Source organism: Chiloscyllium plagiosum, unplaced genomic scaffold, assembly GCF_037043375.1.
Source record: "Chiloscyllium plagiosum isolate Xiang-an unplaced genomic scaffold, Cpla_swu_hap1 HiC_scaffold_50, whole genome shotgun sequence".
In the NCBI taxonomy this organism is placed as follows: domain Eukaryota; kingdom Metazoa; phylum Chordata; class Chondrichthyes; order Orectolobiformes; family Hemiscylliidae; genus Chiloscyllium; species Chiloscyllium plagiosum.
The window spans coordinates 23,637,402-23,652,268 of NW_028270188.1; the positions used below are offsets into that span (position 1 = coordinate 23,637,402).

A 14,867-nucleotide genomic window follows, 5' to 3' on the forward strand; every position below is an offset into this window, starting at 1 on the left:
ATAGAGACCCCTGAGAGTTGCCACGCAAGTTGGTAAGGTTGTTTCGCAGGCAAATGTAGTGTTAGCTTTGGTCGTTGAGGGATTGAAATTCGGAGCGACAAAGTCATGCTGCAGCTGTACAAAACTCCAGTGTGGCCGCACTTGCAGTATTGTGTACAGTTCTGGTCAACGCATGAGATGACGGATGAACACTTGGAAAGTGTTCAGCGGAGTTTTTCTAGGATTTTGCCTGGTGTGCAGGGAAGAACTTATGGGAAAAGTCCGAGGAACTTGAGGCTGTTTTCGATGGAGAGAAAAAGATTGAGAGGTGACTTAATTGACACATATAAGGTGACCAGCGTTTTGCATATGTTGGATATTGAATGCCATTTTTCTCGGATGGTGATGGTTAGCACGAGGACACATAGCCTTACTTTGAAGTGTGACAGATATAGGACAGATGTCAGAGGTAGTTTCTTTACTCAGAGATTAGTAGGGGCGTGGAATGCATGGCATGCAACAATGGCAGGGCACCAAAATGATCAAATATATGAACGAAAATGTAACAGCGTAGGAGAGGTAGGCTTCAGATTGGTTCAACAGGTCGGCGAACATCAAGGGCTGAACGGCGTATTCTGCGCTGTAATGTTCTGTATTCCATGTTCTCCTGTTCCCATAGAACAGAGACAAGACTGAATTACCTCCTTATGATCACAGAAGGTATTAAAACGCTTCTGTACCCTTCTGTTCTTGTGCAACAGACTCAATGGGCTGAATGGTATTATCCTAGTGTGACAATTTCCAGTCATTTTTGGCCTTGTCCAGTTTTTGCGTTGCACCATTGTGAAGGCTGAATTGCCTCATGTTGATATTGAGCAACAGGATACACCATGGTCTATTGTGGGTCCTGTGTTGTAGTGTGTAGGGGCTGATTGGCCTCTTCCTGAATCGGTGTATCAGGATCCAGAAAATAAACAGCCTCTTCCTCGTCTGCTGCAAAAGGGCAAAGGAAACAAATTCTGCTGCTCCAGGTTCGAGAATTGGAACGGATTCCTGAATTTGCAGTGCAATTGCTTTCTGTTGCTGAGCCTTATAACAAGTTCCTCTGTCATTCCTGTAAACTTTAATAGGTATTGAATCAATCTGCTCATCCTTCCCCCATAAGTTAACGTGACACTCTTGTTTAGTTGGTTAAAATGCCTGCTTTGCAAACATGTCGATCGGCGGCTCAAACCCGAGAAGTTCCTGTTCGTCACGTTTCCCATTCCTTGTTTAAATTTCTCTGAAATGGCGTGTAACTCTTCCATTGGGTTTTGATCCAATCTGGTGCTGTGGAAGGAGGCAAAACGTGATTGGTTGAACGGGATTCTCGTGTTCAAAGGAAACATTGCCTTCCACTCCTGTTGCCTGAGTTTGCCTCCTTTCAGAGAATGGTGAATGCAGTTAAGATAATGCCGCTCTGGTATTATCACTTCGCTATGCAGCTAGTGATGCAGTGAAGTCCTCGGGAGCTGGATTCAAATTCTGTTCATGTGTTTCATTCAGTGTGGTAGCGTGGCTGAGCCCGCAACGGTGCTGGATTTAAGCTTCAGTATGAATTGACGTGTGGATTTGAATTCCACGACTGCCAGATGCGCTGATAGGTGTTATCCTGAATTTTGGTCTGAGTGACTTCGGTCTCAATTGAACACGTCAAAATGTGATCTGTTTCTTGCAAAGTGATCTATGATGAGTGACAGTACAGAACGTTCAGAGAGTCAGCGTTCACACTGTGTTTCTGCAGTATCGTGGTGATCACATTTCACCTCATATGTCAAAGGTCCCTGGGCAGAAACAAGGTGGTGCTGCTGCTTCATGCGGAAGGCGAGTTGTCATACTTACACTGGTTAGCTCAATGGTTCACACTGCTGCCTCACAGCACCAGCGATCAGGGTTCAATTCTAGCCTCAAGTGACTGTCTGCGTGGAGTTTGCACAATCTCCTAGTGTGGGCATGGATTTCCATCGGGAATCCAGTTTCTTCCAAAAGTCTCAAGATGTGCAGGATAGTTCGATTGGCTATGCTAAATTAACCATAATGTACGGGGATATGCAGTAGTCATGAATATTCAGGATTACAGCGATTGGGTAGAGTTTGGGTAAGCTTTTGATGATCTTTGACTGATCAGTGTGGTGTTCATGGATCAAATGGCCTATTTCCACGCTGTAGGGTTTCCATGAGGAACACCTTCGTTGCACAAATCAGTTGATGGAACAAACACCAAGTTAGTTCCAAAATCCTGTCTTCACGGGCAGAGATTATATTTAAACACATTACTCCAGATGTGATCTCACAAAGGTCCTGTATAGCAACAGCAACACATTACCAGCTGCTGGAAGATTCCAACCCTGCTTACAACAGTCTCAGCTGTCGGGGGAATGCACTGCATTGTTGAAATATCATTGTCCTTCTCTATCTGTCAGCACAATAGGATATCTGGTGAAAATGTTATAATCATGCTTGAGAAAAACGGATAAGTTGTGGCGAGATAAAATTAATGTTGAGATATGCCTCGCCAAGCATCTCAGCCGATTCTACCCTTAATCTCCTCCGAGCCCACGTTGCTCAGATTCCAGAGAACCTGTTAAGGTGGAGTTGAGAAACAACAAGGAGAAGCAAACATCGATGGGAGTGAAATTCCAAACACAAAGCTTCTACAAATGTTGGGGATGTCACAAAACAGGGAATTAGAAAGGAAAGATTGTGAATACGGCAGTAATGGTGGATAAAGTGAAATTGCATGAAAACTGTGATAATACGAATGAATGTTAATGCTGGGAAAATTGATTTCACGAGTGTGTATGAGCTGGCTTCCTTTAACCATACGTGAGCACCGAGCTTTCTGGTTAAAGGAAACTTTATGGTTAAAGGAGCTCACCGATCAGGCACTTTTTGAATTGGTGTTGTCTGATCAGAAGAGGGCATTGAAAACCTTGTGATAAATTAGCGTTTGTGAATACTGATCTTAATTTATTGATGTTTACATGATGTCATTAATAAATCAGTATATTTTTCTTCATTTTTCGTATATATTGGAGTCGTGGAAGCCCTGAAAGTATAAAGAGCAAGGTGATTTCAGTGAATTTGGAAAGTACATGAACATGATTTAAAGGAAGACAGGCAATATTTGCTATTCATACAAACACTAGAAGATGTAGATTATACGTACATCCTCCATTGTGCACACAGCAAAAGGTTAAGGTGACTCCACCATGGTTAAAAGAAGATAGAAAGTGGATTAGATCAAGGAATATGGCTCAGAGAAAATACAAAATATTGTCATTCATTGGACCAAAGGAGGGCTAAGAAACTGGTAAGGAAATTAAAGTGAGATCAAGAATGCTAACTAACAAGAAACATAACGACTTACGAAGACCTTTTATTAATATTTGAAAGAAAAATGAAAGCAAGGTCAAATGTGGATCAGTGAATGTGTGGAAAGGGTAAGTTATTGTTGAGAGCAGAGAAATGACGTGAAACTAATCAGTTACATTCTGACTGTCTTCATGGAGGAAGGTACAGAACATCTCCCAGAAATGTAAAGCGACCAAGGGACTTGTGTTATTGAATATTAAAGCTATTCATATTAGTGATGAGGTAGTGTTTGAAAACATAACCAAATTGAGGATTGATAATTCTGACAGACCAGATATACTTCACGCTGAGATTTCAGAGAAAGCAGAAATGCAAATATTAATTGAACTGAGGAGCATTGTATTTGTCAGTAATCAATTCGGAACTTTAAAAATGTATTCCAACGATTCAAACTGGGAAGAAGAGGGAGAATGGAGAACAACGGACCAGTTAACTCGTCATCCAAATAAGGGAAAATGTTGAAATGTATTATAACGAATATGGTATTTGTCATCTAGAACGTAATAAAAAAACTTCAATAGAATGATTCTGCATTAATGAAACAGATGTTATAATTTACAAACCTATCGGATGTAGGTTTGCTCGCTGAACTGAAAGGTTCATTTCCAAAAGTTTAATTACCATACTAGGATACATCTTCGGTAGACCTCACTCGAAGCAATGTTGAAACTTCCCGCTTTCTATTTACGTGTTCGGGTGTCTTGGTGTTGGTGACGTCATTTCCTTTGGTGATGTTATTTCCGGTGGTGAAGTTACTTCCTGTTCCTTTTCTCAGGGGGTGGTATATGAGGTCTAACTCGATGTGTTTGTTGATAGAGTTCTGTTTGGAATGCCATGCTTCTAGGAATTCTCGTGCATGTCTTTGTTTGGCTTGTGCCTTTCAGCTCAGCGAGCAAATCCACATCCAAAACCTCAACCTGACCTACAAATGTTCTCAAAACTCGTTACAAACTTATTGCTTGAAGATATCTCTGGTCGACATAAACAATGGAGAACCAATGAATGTGATACAGTTGGATAAGCAGGAGCTCTTTTTCTTAAGAATTCAGACAGTAAGGTATTTGGAAAAAATGCAACGTGTATTGGGAGGTACATGTGCAAATAGGAAGATAAAAGGCAGGTGTGTCTTCTTTGAAAGGGAATCGGAATGTAGATGGCGAAAATCATCCAGATTAGAAGCGTTAGCTTGCTCTCTCTCCATGGGTGTTGTCAGACTCGCTGTGATTTCCAGCATGCGTTGTACTGCAATAATTTACTTCTTCTAAAAGTCAATCTGTCCTGCACCACAATCACCAAATGATAGTAAGATGGTACTTGGAGTATTGTGGACAGTTTTAGTGACCTGATCTAATGAAGAATATATTGACCACATATACTCAATGGACATTCTCTAGATTAATCCCTCATATTGCCAGAGTTTTGGTGGGTAGGAGAAAGTCAGATGGAGGAAAATCAGACAAGCTTGGAGGTTTTGTTGGGAAAATAACAGGAAGGAGAGAGTGAGGACTGCAGATGCTGGAAATCAGAGCTGAAAAATGTGTTGCAAGAAAAGCGCAGCAGGACAGGCAGCATCCAAGGAGCAGGAAAATCGACGTTTCGGGCATAAGACCTTCCTCACGAATAAGGAAGATGTGCCAACAGGCTAAGATAAAAGGAAGGGAGGACGGACTTGGGGGAGGGGCGTTGGGAATGCGATAGGTGGAAGGAGGTTAAGGTGAGGATGATAGGCCGGAGAGGGGGTGGGGCGGAGAGGTCGTGAAGAAGATTGCAGGTCAAGAAGACGGTGCTGACTCCGAGGGGTGGGACTGAGATAAGGTGGGCGGAGAGGAAATGAGAAAGCTGGAGAAATCTGCATTCATCCCTTGTGGTTGGAGGGTTCCTAAGCGGAAGATGAGGTGCTCTTTCCCCAGACGTCCTGTTGCCATGGTCTGGCGATGGAGGGGTTTAAGAACCTGCATGTACTTGGTGGAATGGAAGGGGGAGTTGAAGTGTTCAGCCACAGGGCAGTTGGGTTGGTTGGTGCAGGTGTCCCAGAGGTGTTCTCTTGAACGTTCCACATGAAGGGCGGCCTGTCTCCCCAATGTAAAGGAGGCCACATCGGGTGCAGCGGATGCAGTAAATGATATGTGTAGAGGTGCAGGTGAATTTGTGACGGATATTGCACCTCCTCCCACCCTGCCCCCTGTAAAATCGCCATCCCATGTTCCCAATTCCTTCGTCTCCGCCGCATCTCCTCCCAGGAGGACCATTTCCAATACCGAACAACCCAGATGGCCTCCTTCTTCAAAAGTGCAATATCCCCCCAGATGTTTTTGACGATGCTCTCCACCGCATCTCCTCCACTTGCCGCTCCTCTGCCCTTGAACCCCGCTCCTCCAATCGCGGCCAGGACAGAACCCCACTGGTCCTCACCTTCCACCCCACCAACTTCCAGGTACATATTATCATCTTTCGTCATTTCGGCCACATCCAAACAGACCCAACCACCAAGGATATATTTACCTCACTTCCCCTATTAGCGTTCCGGAAAGACCACTACCTCCGCGACTCCCTCGTCAGGTCCACACCCCCCACCAACCCAACCTCCACCCTCGGCACCTTCCCCTGCAACTGCAAGAAATGCAAAACTTGTGCCCACATCATCCCCCTCACTTCCCTCCAAGGCCCCAAGGGAACCTTCCATATCCGTCGCAAATTCACCTGCACCTCCACACACATCATTTACTGCTTCCGCTGCACCCGATGTGGCCTCCTATACATTGGGGAAACAGGCCGCCAACTTGCGGAACTTTTCAGAGAACACGTCTGGGACACCCGGACCAACCAACCCAACCATCCCGTGGCTGAACATTGTATCTCCCCCTCTCTCTCCGCCAAGGACATGCAGGTCCTTGGCCTCCTCCATCGCCAGACCATGACAACACGACGCCTGGAGGAAGAGCGCCTCATCTTCCGCCTAGGAACCCTCCAACCACAAGGCATGAATGCAGATTTCTCCAGCTTTCTCATTTTCCCTCCGCCCACCTTATCTAAGTCCCAACCCTTGGACTCAGCACAGCCTTCTTGACCTGCAATCTTCTTCCCGATCTCTCCGCCCCACCACCTCTCCGGCCTATCATCCTCACTTTAACCTCCTTCCACCTATCGCATTCCCAACGCCCCTCCCCCAAGTCCTTCCTCCGTTCCTTTCATCTTAACCTGCTTGGCGCACTCTCCTCCTTCCTGAAGAAGGTCTTATGCCCTAAACGTCGATTCTCCTACTCCTTGGATCCTGCCTGACCTGCTGAGTTTTTCCAGGAGCACATTTTCCAGTTCAAAATAACAGAAAGCCCAATGGAAGCTAGAAAGCTGAATCAGAGGTTGATTGAGGACGAAGTGCAAGGTCAGTCAAGTTTATTCAAATAAGCCCGGAGTAGCAGATAAAGAGATTACAATATTAAGGGAAAACGGATCCTCTCAATCTGTGATGCAGAAGGATGAGGAGATCTTTACTCCTGAGGGAATATTGCCTGAAATGGTACTGGTAACAAAAATTCATGGTAGGGAAATTGCTCAGCTGTATAACGTGAGGCTAGAATGTCCAGGGAAGAGGGGAGAATTTGTGGTTCGAGTCCTGGGCAAACTCTCTGTTCCATTGATGCAATTTGTCCTTGCAAATGATGTACCTGATTAATCGGTAGGCATGCTGCCTACTGTATTTAACATGCCAGAACAGAGTCAGGCAACGGAAGCATTGCAGGAGCCTTATTGGGAAATCTTCCCAGATTGTGCCTTCACGATTTCACAGAGGCACAAGTTGAAGCAGAAGAGATCAAAGGATACAAACCAGAAAGCAGAAATTCCTTTGTTTGAGAATGCTTTGATCAGGAAAGAGGGACAGAGCAGGAGCAAATCGGTTAAGGTGCAAGTATCTTAACTGTGCTCCATCTGGCTTTCTCCTGCACCACCAACACTCTGATATTGTGCGGTCCGCGTTACAACAACAAAATCACCGGAGCTTTTGCTTTTTGTCCCCTTCAAGGATTTCTTTCTTACACTGTGGTAAGCTTATTTAAGACTAAATGGAATTATTTGAGGAGGTGACAGAGTTGAATGATGGCTACAGGGCTTCAGATGGACTTTAGAAGGCGTTTGATGAATTTCCCCATGGTAGGCTGATGGAGAAAGTGAAATTGCATGGGATCGAGGATGTTCAAGCAATTGGGATAAATAACATTTTGGGCAACAGGAAACAGAGTAGAAGTGGAAATGTGTTTCTCAAAATGGGGACCTATCACCAGTTGTGTTGCACAGGGATCCGTACTGGGACCACTACAGCGCAAATTTTCAGATAGCACTTAGACTGGTAGAGTAGCAGGTAGTGAAGGGGATTATCAGAGAATACAGCAGAATACAGAAGATGGGCAGTGAAAAAGCAGATGGAGTCCAATCATGGCAAATGCGAGTTAATGCATTTTGGAAGATCCAGTTCAGGAGCGAACTATACAGTAAATGGAAAGGTCCTGGTGAAAATTAACGTTCAGAGAGACATGGGTGTTCAAGTCTATTGTTCTCTGAAGGTGGCAATGCAGGTCAGTAAAGTGGTCAAGCCTTCCTACACTGAACAGGGCAATGAGTACAAGAGTTGGCAGATCTTGTTACAGTTTAATTGGATTTTGGTTCGGCCGGACTTGGAATACAATGTACAGTTCCGGTCACCAGAAGGAAGTGCATGCTTCCAATACGGTGCAGAGGAGGTCCACCGGGATGTTGCTTGTCGTGGAGGTCGCTAGCTATGAAGAGAGATTGAGTAGATTAAGATAATTCCCATTAGAATGATTGAAGTTGGGAGGACCTGATTAAGATCTTCACAATCATGAGAGGTCGAAACAACGTGGATAGCTAGAAGCGTTTATTTCCCCAGAGTGGGATCTCACCCATCGAGCAGGAACAGTCTGTAAGGCAGTGGAGTGGGGGAGGCCGAGTCCTTCTGAGGACTGTGGGCCCGGTTTGTCCAGGCGCTTATGAACTGTTCTTGAACTGGCAACAGTGTTCCTGTATTTTCCAGCTTTGTATCAAGATTCTGTACGTTGCGGGGGGTGTGAAGTGAGAGTGGAACTTGGTACATAAGATTGCAGCACATGTGGCGACTTGTCTTCTTGCGAATACATGTGACAATAAAGCTAATAAATGGAATCCGTCCATTGTGGAACCACACATAAATGGCTGTTTGATTTGGAAGGCGTCATATTTTCGAACTAATTTATTTTTTGCCCTTAATCTACTTCTAGAATATCATTACATTTTCCTTAACTTTATCAGCCAAACCTATCTCATGCCCCCTTTTTGCCCTCATCATTTCCCCGGTATGTGTACTCCTATGCACTGTATGTTCGAGGGTTTCACTTGATTGAAGCTGCCTCTCCTCGTGCTAGCATTACTTTTCACACTGACAGGAAAATGCTCTTCCCGAACTCTATCTCGCTTTTGAAAGCCTCCCATTTGCCTGATGTCCTTTTACTTGCGACCAGCTTCTCCCAATCATGTTTTTAAAGTTCCTGCCTCGTAGCATCACAATGAATCTAACCCCAATTCATAACGTTTAATTTGTGGACCAGGATTATCCGTTTCCAGAACGAATAGATTTACGGTCACTGGTCCTAATGTGCCCTCACTCTAACAGCCCAGTCCCTTGCCCTGCCCTATTTCCCAAGAGGAAATAACGTTGCAGCCTCGATCACGTCAGCCATGGTCTTATTGATTGTAAATGCAGGCTTGAGGGGCCAAATGTCGCCAAATACCTGTATATTTCTTGGTGTGTGTGTGTGTGTGTTTGTGTGTGTGTGTCTGTTAGTGTATTACTGCAATGCGTGTAACTTTGCTTCTCTGAACATTTGCGATTCTGTTGTTTTGGGAGTGAATCCATTGAAGTGGGCAACCAAAATGTCCCTTCTCGCTCCCTCAATCTCTCTTTGTCTGTCTGTTCCGTCTGGCTTTTGAAGTGACGTAATTCCACCCTCTCCTGGACGACCCATGGCACTGCAGCATTGTTTGGAAAAGGCATCAAAGACAGTCACTCTCACATGTTTCAATTGAATTGTCTTCATTGTCACGTGCATTCTAATGTGTGCAGTGAAAAGATTGCAATATTTTTTGTTTATGGCGCCAGGTCAAGTGCAAGAAATCTTGGTACAGATAGTATAGTATTGTATGCAAAATTGAATGAACCACAAATGAATGTCCAGCAGAAGGATAACAAATGAACGAACTCGAAATACAGGCCTTTCGTCCTCATTCTAGGCCAGCACTGAATCTCTGGAAAACACCAGGCCAAGTCTCCAGATCACGACAGGGCTAGTCTCCAGACTGTAGATGGCCCAGTCTCCAGACTGCACTGGGCCCTGTCTCCAGGCTGCGCTGTGCTCAGTTGCAGGCCGGGACAGGTCCAATCTCCAGGCTGTGCTGGGTCCAGTCTCCAGGTCGCTCCGGACCCGGTCTCGTGACCGTGGTGAGCCTAGTCCCCAGATTGCTCAAGACCCAGCCTCCAGATTGTACCGACCCCGGCCTCAGTCCGTACTGGGCCCAGTCTCCCGACAATGTCGGGCCCAGTCTCCAGGCTGCGCTGGGCCCAGATGTCAGACCACAACAGACTCAGCCTCCAGTCCATGTCGAGCCGAATCTCCGTGCTAGGCCCAATCTGCAGACCATGCTAGGCCCTGTCTTCACACCGTGCTGGACCTAGTCTCCAGATTGCACCAGTCCCAGTCTCCAGACTGTGATAGGCCCAAACTCCACTGCATGCCAGGCACTGTCTCCAGACCGTGCTGGGCCTAGTCTCCAGTTGTTGCCAGCCCAGACTTCATATCACACCAGGCCCAGTCTCCTAGCCAAGCTGGATCCAGTATCAAGGTCATGCCGAACCCAGTGTCCAGATCAGACCAAGCCCAGTTTCCAGACATCTCTGGTTCCTGTCTCCAGACCACACTGGGCTCAGGCAACAGACCACGCCCGGCTTCATCTCCAGACTGCACTGTGCTTTAAGTCTCGAGGCCTCACCTCCGGTCTGAGACTTATCTTCTGCATTAAATGTTAAAAGTTTGCAAACAGAAAACCGAATGCAAATCAGATAAACGAAGTGTGGGCAGAAAAGAGAAGTTTCAGCTCGAACATTATGACTCTGCAAAAATCTTTAGGACAGCTCACGGCTGTTTCTTTCTTCAAAAAAAAAAATGCCTTAGAGACTTAGCGTTGTTTTGTCCAATTTCTTGCAATGCTGTCCCTCAGTTACGAATAGAAGGAGATGAACACGGCCGTTGCTGACCCCTTTGCTGCCATTGCGTTTCATTCAGCATTGTACAATCCATTCTCACTGTAATTTGGAGCATGCATCCAAATCATTGAAAGTTAAGAAAAATGAAATAAACTTCACATGAACCTCTTACAGGGTGCGTCATTCAGAGTGGCCTGGATATAGTTGCACTGCTGGAGTCTGCAAAGGTCCCAGTGTTGGACAGATATGTAATCCGAGTTTATAGTTCAATGCACTGCTGTGGTCTGCACTGTTCCCACTGCTGGATAGATATCTAGTCTGCCTTTATAGATCAATGCACTGCTGTGGTCTGAATAGCTCCCAGTGCTGGACAGATACCTAAGTCCGAGTTAAAGATAAATACCCTGCTGTTGTCTGCATTGATCCCCGTGCGAGTCAGATATCGATTTCGGGTTTAAAGATGAAAGTCCTACTGTGGTCTGTACAGCTTCTGGTGTTGGATAGATATCTCGTCCGTGTTTACAGAACAATGCACTGTTGTGGTGCTGGACCGACACGTAATCCGGATTTATGGATCAATGAACTGCTGTGGACTCCATATCTCCTCGCGCTAGACAGATATCTAGTCCGCGTTTTTAGCTCAATGCATGCTGTGGTCTGCATTGCTCCTGGTGCTGGACAGTCATCTGGTTCGGGTGTTTAGATCAATGCATTGCTGTGGTCTGCATAGCTCCCGCTGCTAGACAGATACCTAGTCCGTGTTCTTGATGAATGCACTGCTGTAATCTGCACAGGTAGCCGTGTTGTCTTGTCCAGGTTTGTAGATTAACGCACTGCTGTGGTCTGCATCGTTTTCTGCACTCGGCAGATTTCTGGTTTTCATCCCGAAGAGCTTGATTCACACAGTTTCTGAGCTGAAAGATATCTCCTCTGGGCTAATGGTTCTCTTTGCTGGATTGACAATGTGATATAATTAACCATAACAGCTGATCTGACAATGTGTTTTTTCTCATTCTTGTGAGTGGACCCTCTGTTTCTCACTGCATTAATATTACAGTGTAGCCATACACAGTACATGTTGGTGAATATTAACTGTCCTGGGAGCAGGCGAAGCCTCTTCATTCAGATCGTCTTCGGGTCGCGCCATGGAAGGAAATGATGCTGTTTCGGATAAATGCTATCTGCTTGAATCGCGACTAAAAACACATTACCAGTCCCCAGCGCCAAACAACCACATCAAAATCTCTCTCCATTGATGTAATATACAGCCTTTTTAGTGTTCCCGAAAAAAATCAAAATTTCACGGTTACCCACGTTATATTGCTGCTGCCAGGTTTTTGTTCATTGCTTGTCCAATTCGCGATTCTCGACTGTCTCTTGATTTCTTAGTTTACTGTCTAACATAGTGAGCATATATTTGTTCCATTTGTCTAAAACGTTGGTTTAGTTGCAAGTAACTGTGCTCCCAGCATTGCTCACTGTCTCACTGCAGACGACGTTTTGTGTTAAACTTATAAATTTCTCCTTAATTTATCCCTGCTCCCGCCTCAGGCACCAATCCTCCACGTATTCCTATGTTGCAGATTAGAAAGGCTGAGAGAGCCCAACACTTTCCTATGGAACAGACATGAGAGATTGAAAGATCTGCACCAATTGCTGAGTAACAGTCCCCAATGGTTGAAAGGCCACATTGTTTACCTGTTTAAAACTATTGATAGGTGGAATCAGTTAACAGCCGAATACTGACTTTATGATGGAATGAAGGCCATTGATGCTGCAGCTGCACACGGCCCAAAGTTCCTCATGGATGCCCACTTTGAATTTGATCGGTCCTTCAGAGGTATGCCTTGATTCACAGGTGCTAGAAACACATAATATAGTGGGCAGTATCTTAAATATGAGGATGAGACTTCCCTCTGCCAGGACTGTGTGCTGTCTGCTCCTGCAGATAATATTAGGGACAGATCTGGATGTGACAAGTAGTTTGGTGAGAAAATTTCTCTCCTGTTGATTCCTCCTTTACTTCTCACAGTCCAGCTGCTGTGTATTTGAGGCCTTTCGATGCTGAGTCAGTGGAGACACAGTTGGTGATCGACCTTGAAGTCCCACACCCAGAGAGCGTTTTGTGTCCTTGTCACCCTCAAAGCGGACTTCGATTCATTTACAAAATCGAGGGGATCTGAGTTATTGCGAAGGATTGATATGGGAGGCAAGAGATGTCCATTATCAGGTGATTTACTTGACTGTCTTTGAACTGTAACCGTGATATGTCTCAGGTTCTGGAAGCAATTTTGGGGATGCAGGGTATCTCCTTCCTTGACCGTATCCCCTGGTGTCCCCACCGTGGTGTCTATCCTGTTGTTGCAACAAGATGTAATCAGGGATAGTATTTAGTCTTCATGAAATCTCATCAATCAGATCTAATTATGTGTGTATGAAACTCCCATACTGTTTCCGAACTGGGAGTGTGGTGCAGGAGAAGCAAAGCAGTTCCGGCAGCATCCGAGGAGCAGGAGAATCGAACTTTCAAGCATGCACCCTCTGTCAGGAATGAGACTTGTGGGCGGGGTGCTGAGAGAAAAATGGGTGGGTATGGAACTGGGGAAGGTAGCTGATAATGCGAAGGTAGATGAGGAAGGGGAGAAGTGATTGGTTGGAGTGGAGGGTGGACTGCATAAGTAAGTTCGAGGCTTGGTCATGGGAGAAGGATGTGCAGGGGAAAGGAGGAAACTGGTGACACTCAAATTAATCCAGTGTGGTGGCAGGGTCCCAAGGTGGAAGTTGAGATATTCTTTCTCCAGGCTTTGAGTCGTAAGAGTATGGTGATGTAGGAGGATCAAGACCTGAATGGCCTTGGTGGATTGGAAGGGGGAGTGCAACTGTTCAACCTAGCGTCGGTGGCGTTGGTTGGTGCATGTGCCCCAGAGATGTTCTCTGAAATGATCCGCAAGTTGGCGTCCTGTCTTTACGATGTACAGGAGACCACATTGGGAGCAATGGATACAGTAGATTACATTTGTGGAGGGAGAGATAAACTTCTGTTGGAAGTGGAAGGTTCGTTTGGGGCATTTCACGGAGCTGAGTGAGAGGTGTTGGCGCAGATTTTGTACCTTCTGTGTGTCAGTGGAAGCTGCCAGGATTGGGGTGAGTTCTGGTGGGGCGCGTGCAACTGACATGGGAGTTGTAGGTGGAATGGTATCTCTGGAACACTGTTCGGAAGTGGGACGGAAAAGAATACCTCGTGTAGGGGTCTGTTTGTCGTTGGCTGAATTGGCGGAGGATAATGTGAAGTATACAGTGATAGTGGGTTTGAAGTTGAGGATGAGGGGAGTCTATCCTTGCTGCGTTTGGAAGGGTGGCATTCAAGGGTGGAGGTGCGGTAAGTGGAGAGGATGCACTGGAGGGAATCATCAACCATGTGCAGTGGAAAATTGCAATCCCTGTTAAAGGAGGCCATCTAGGATATTCTATGCCAGAAATGATAATCCTGGGAACAAATGCTGTGGACGTGGAGGAATTGGGTAAAAAGACATGGTGTTTTCAGAGGAGTTAGGATGGGAGGTGATGTCGTCCAGACAGCTTTAGATTACTTACAGTGTGGAAACAGGCCCTTCAGCCCAACAAGTCCACACCGACCCGCCGAAGCGCAACCCACCCATACCCCTACATGTACCCCTTTTTACCTAACACTACGGGCAATTTAGCATGGCCAATTCACCTGACCTGCACATCTTTGGACTGTGGCAGGAAACCGGAGCACCCGGAGGAAACCCACACAGACACGGGGAGAATGTGCAAACTCCAAACAGTCAGTCGCCTGAGTCGGGAATTGAACCCGGGTCTCTGGCGCTGTGAGGCAGCAGTGCTAACCACTGTGCCACCGTGCCGCCCATAAGCCTACTGACTCCAGCTGTGGAGTCAGTAGGCTTATATTGGGTGTCCGTCATTAGTCAGTGGCTAGAGATTGAGATGGAGTTGGAAAGGTCGAGGAAGGGGGGGGAATGTGTCCAGAATTGTCCAAGAAGGCGGTGAGCTGTCTGCGTTGGTCCAGGAAGGGGGCGGATGTGTCCAAAATTGCCCACGCAGTGGAATGAGATGTCCGAGATGGTCTTGGAAGGGAAAGGAGGTGTTAAAGATTGTCCAGGAAGGGCAGAGAGGTGTTGGAGATGATCCGTGAAGGTTAGTTTGGTGTCTAAAATCGTCTATGAAAGGGAAGGAGGCGTCC

The 14,867-nt window shown here is 45.9% G+C and overlaps 1 pseudogene; it reads left to right on the forward strand.

The window, feature by feature from the left end:
• The first annotated feature begins 9,744 nt into the window (after positions 1 to 9,744).
• Positions 9,745 to 14,867, forward strand: part of LOC148135256 (uncharacterized) — a 90,326-nt pseudogene continuing 85,203 nt past the window's right edge.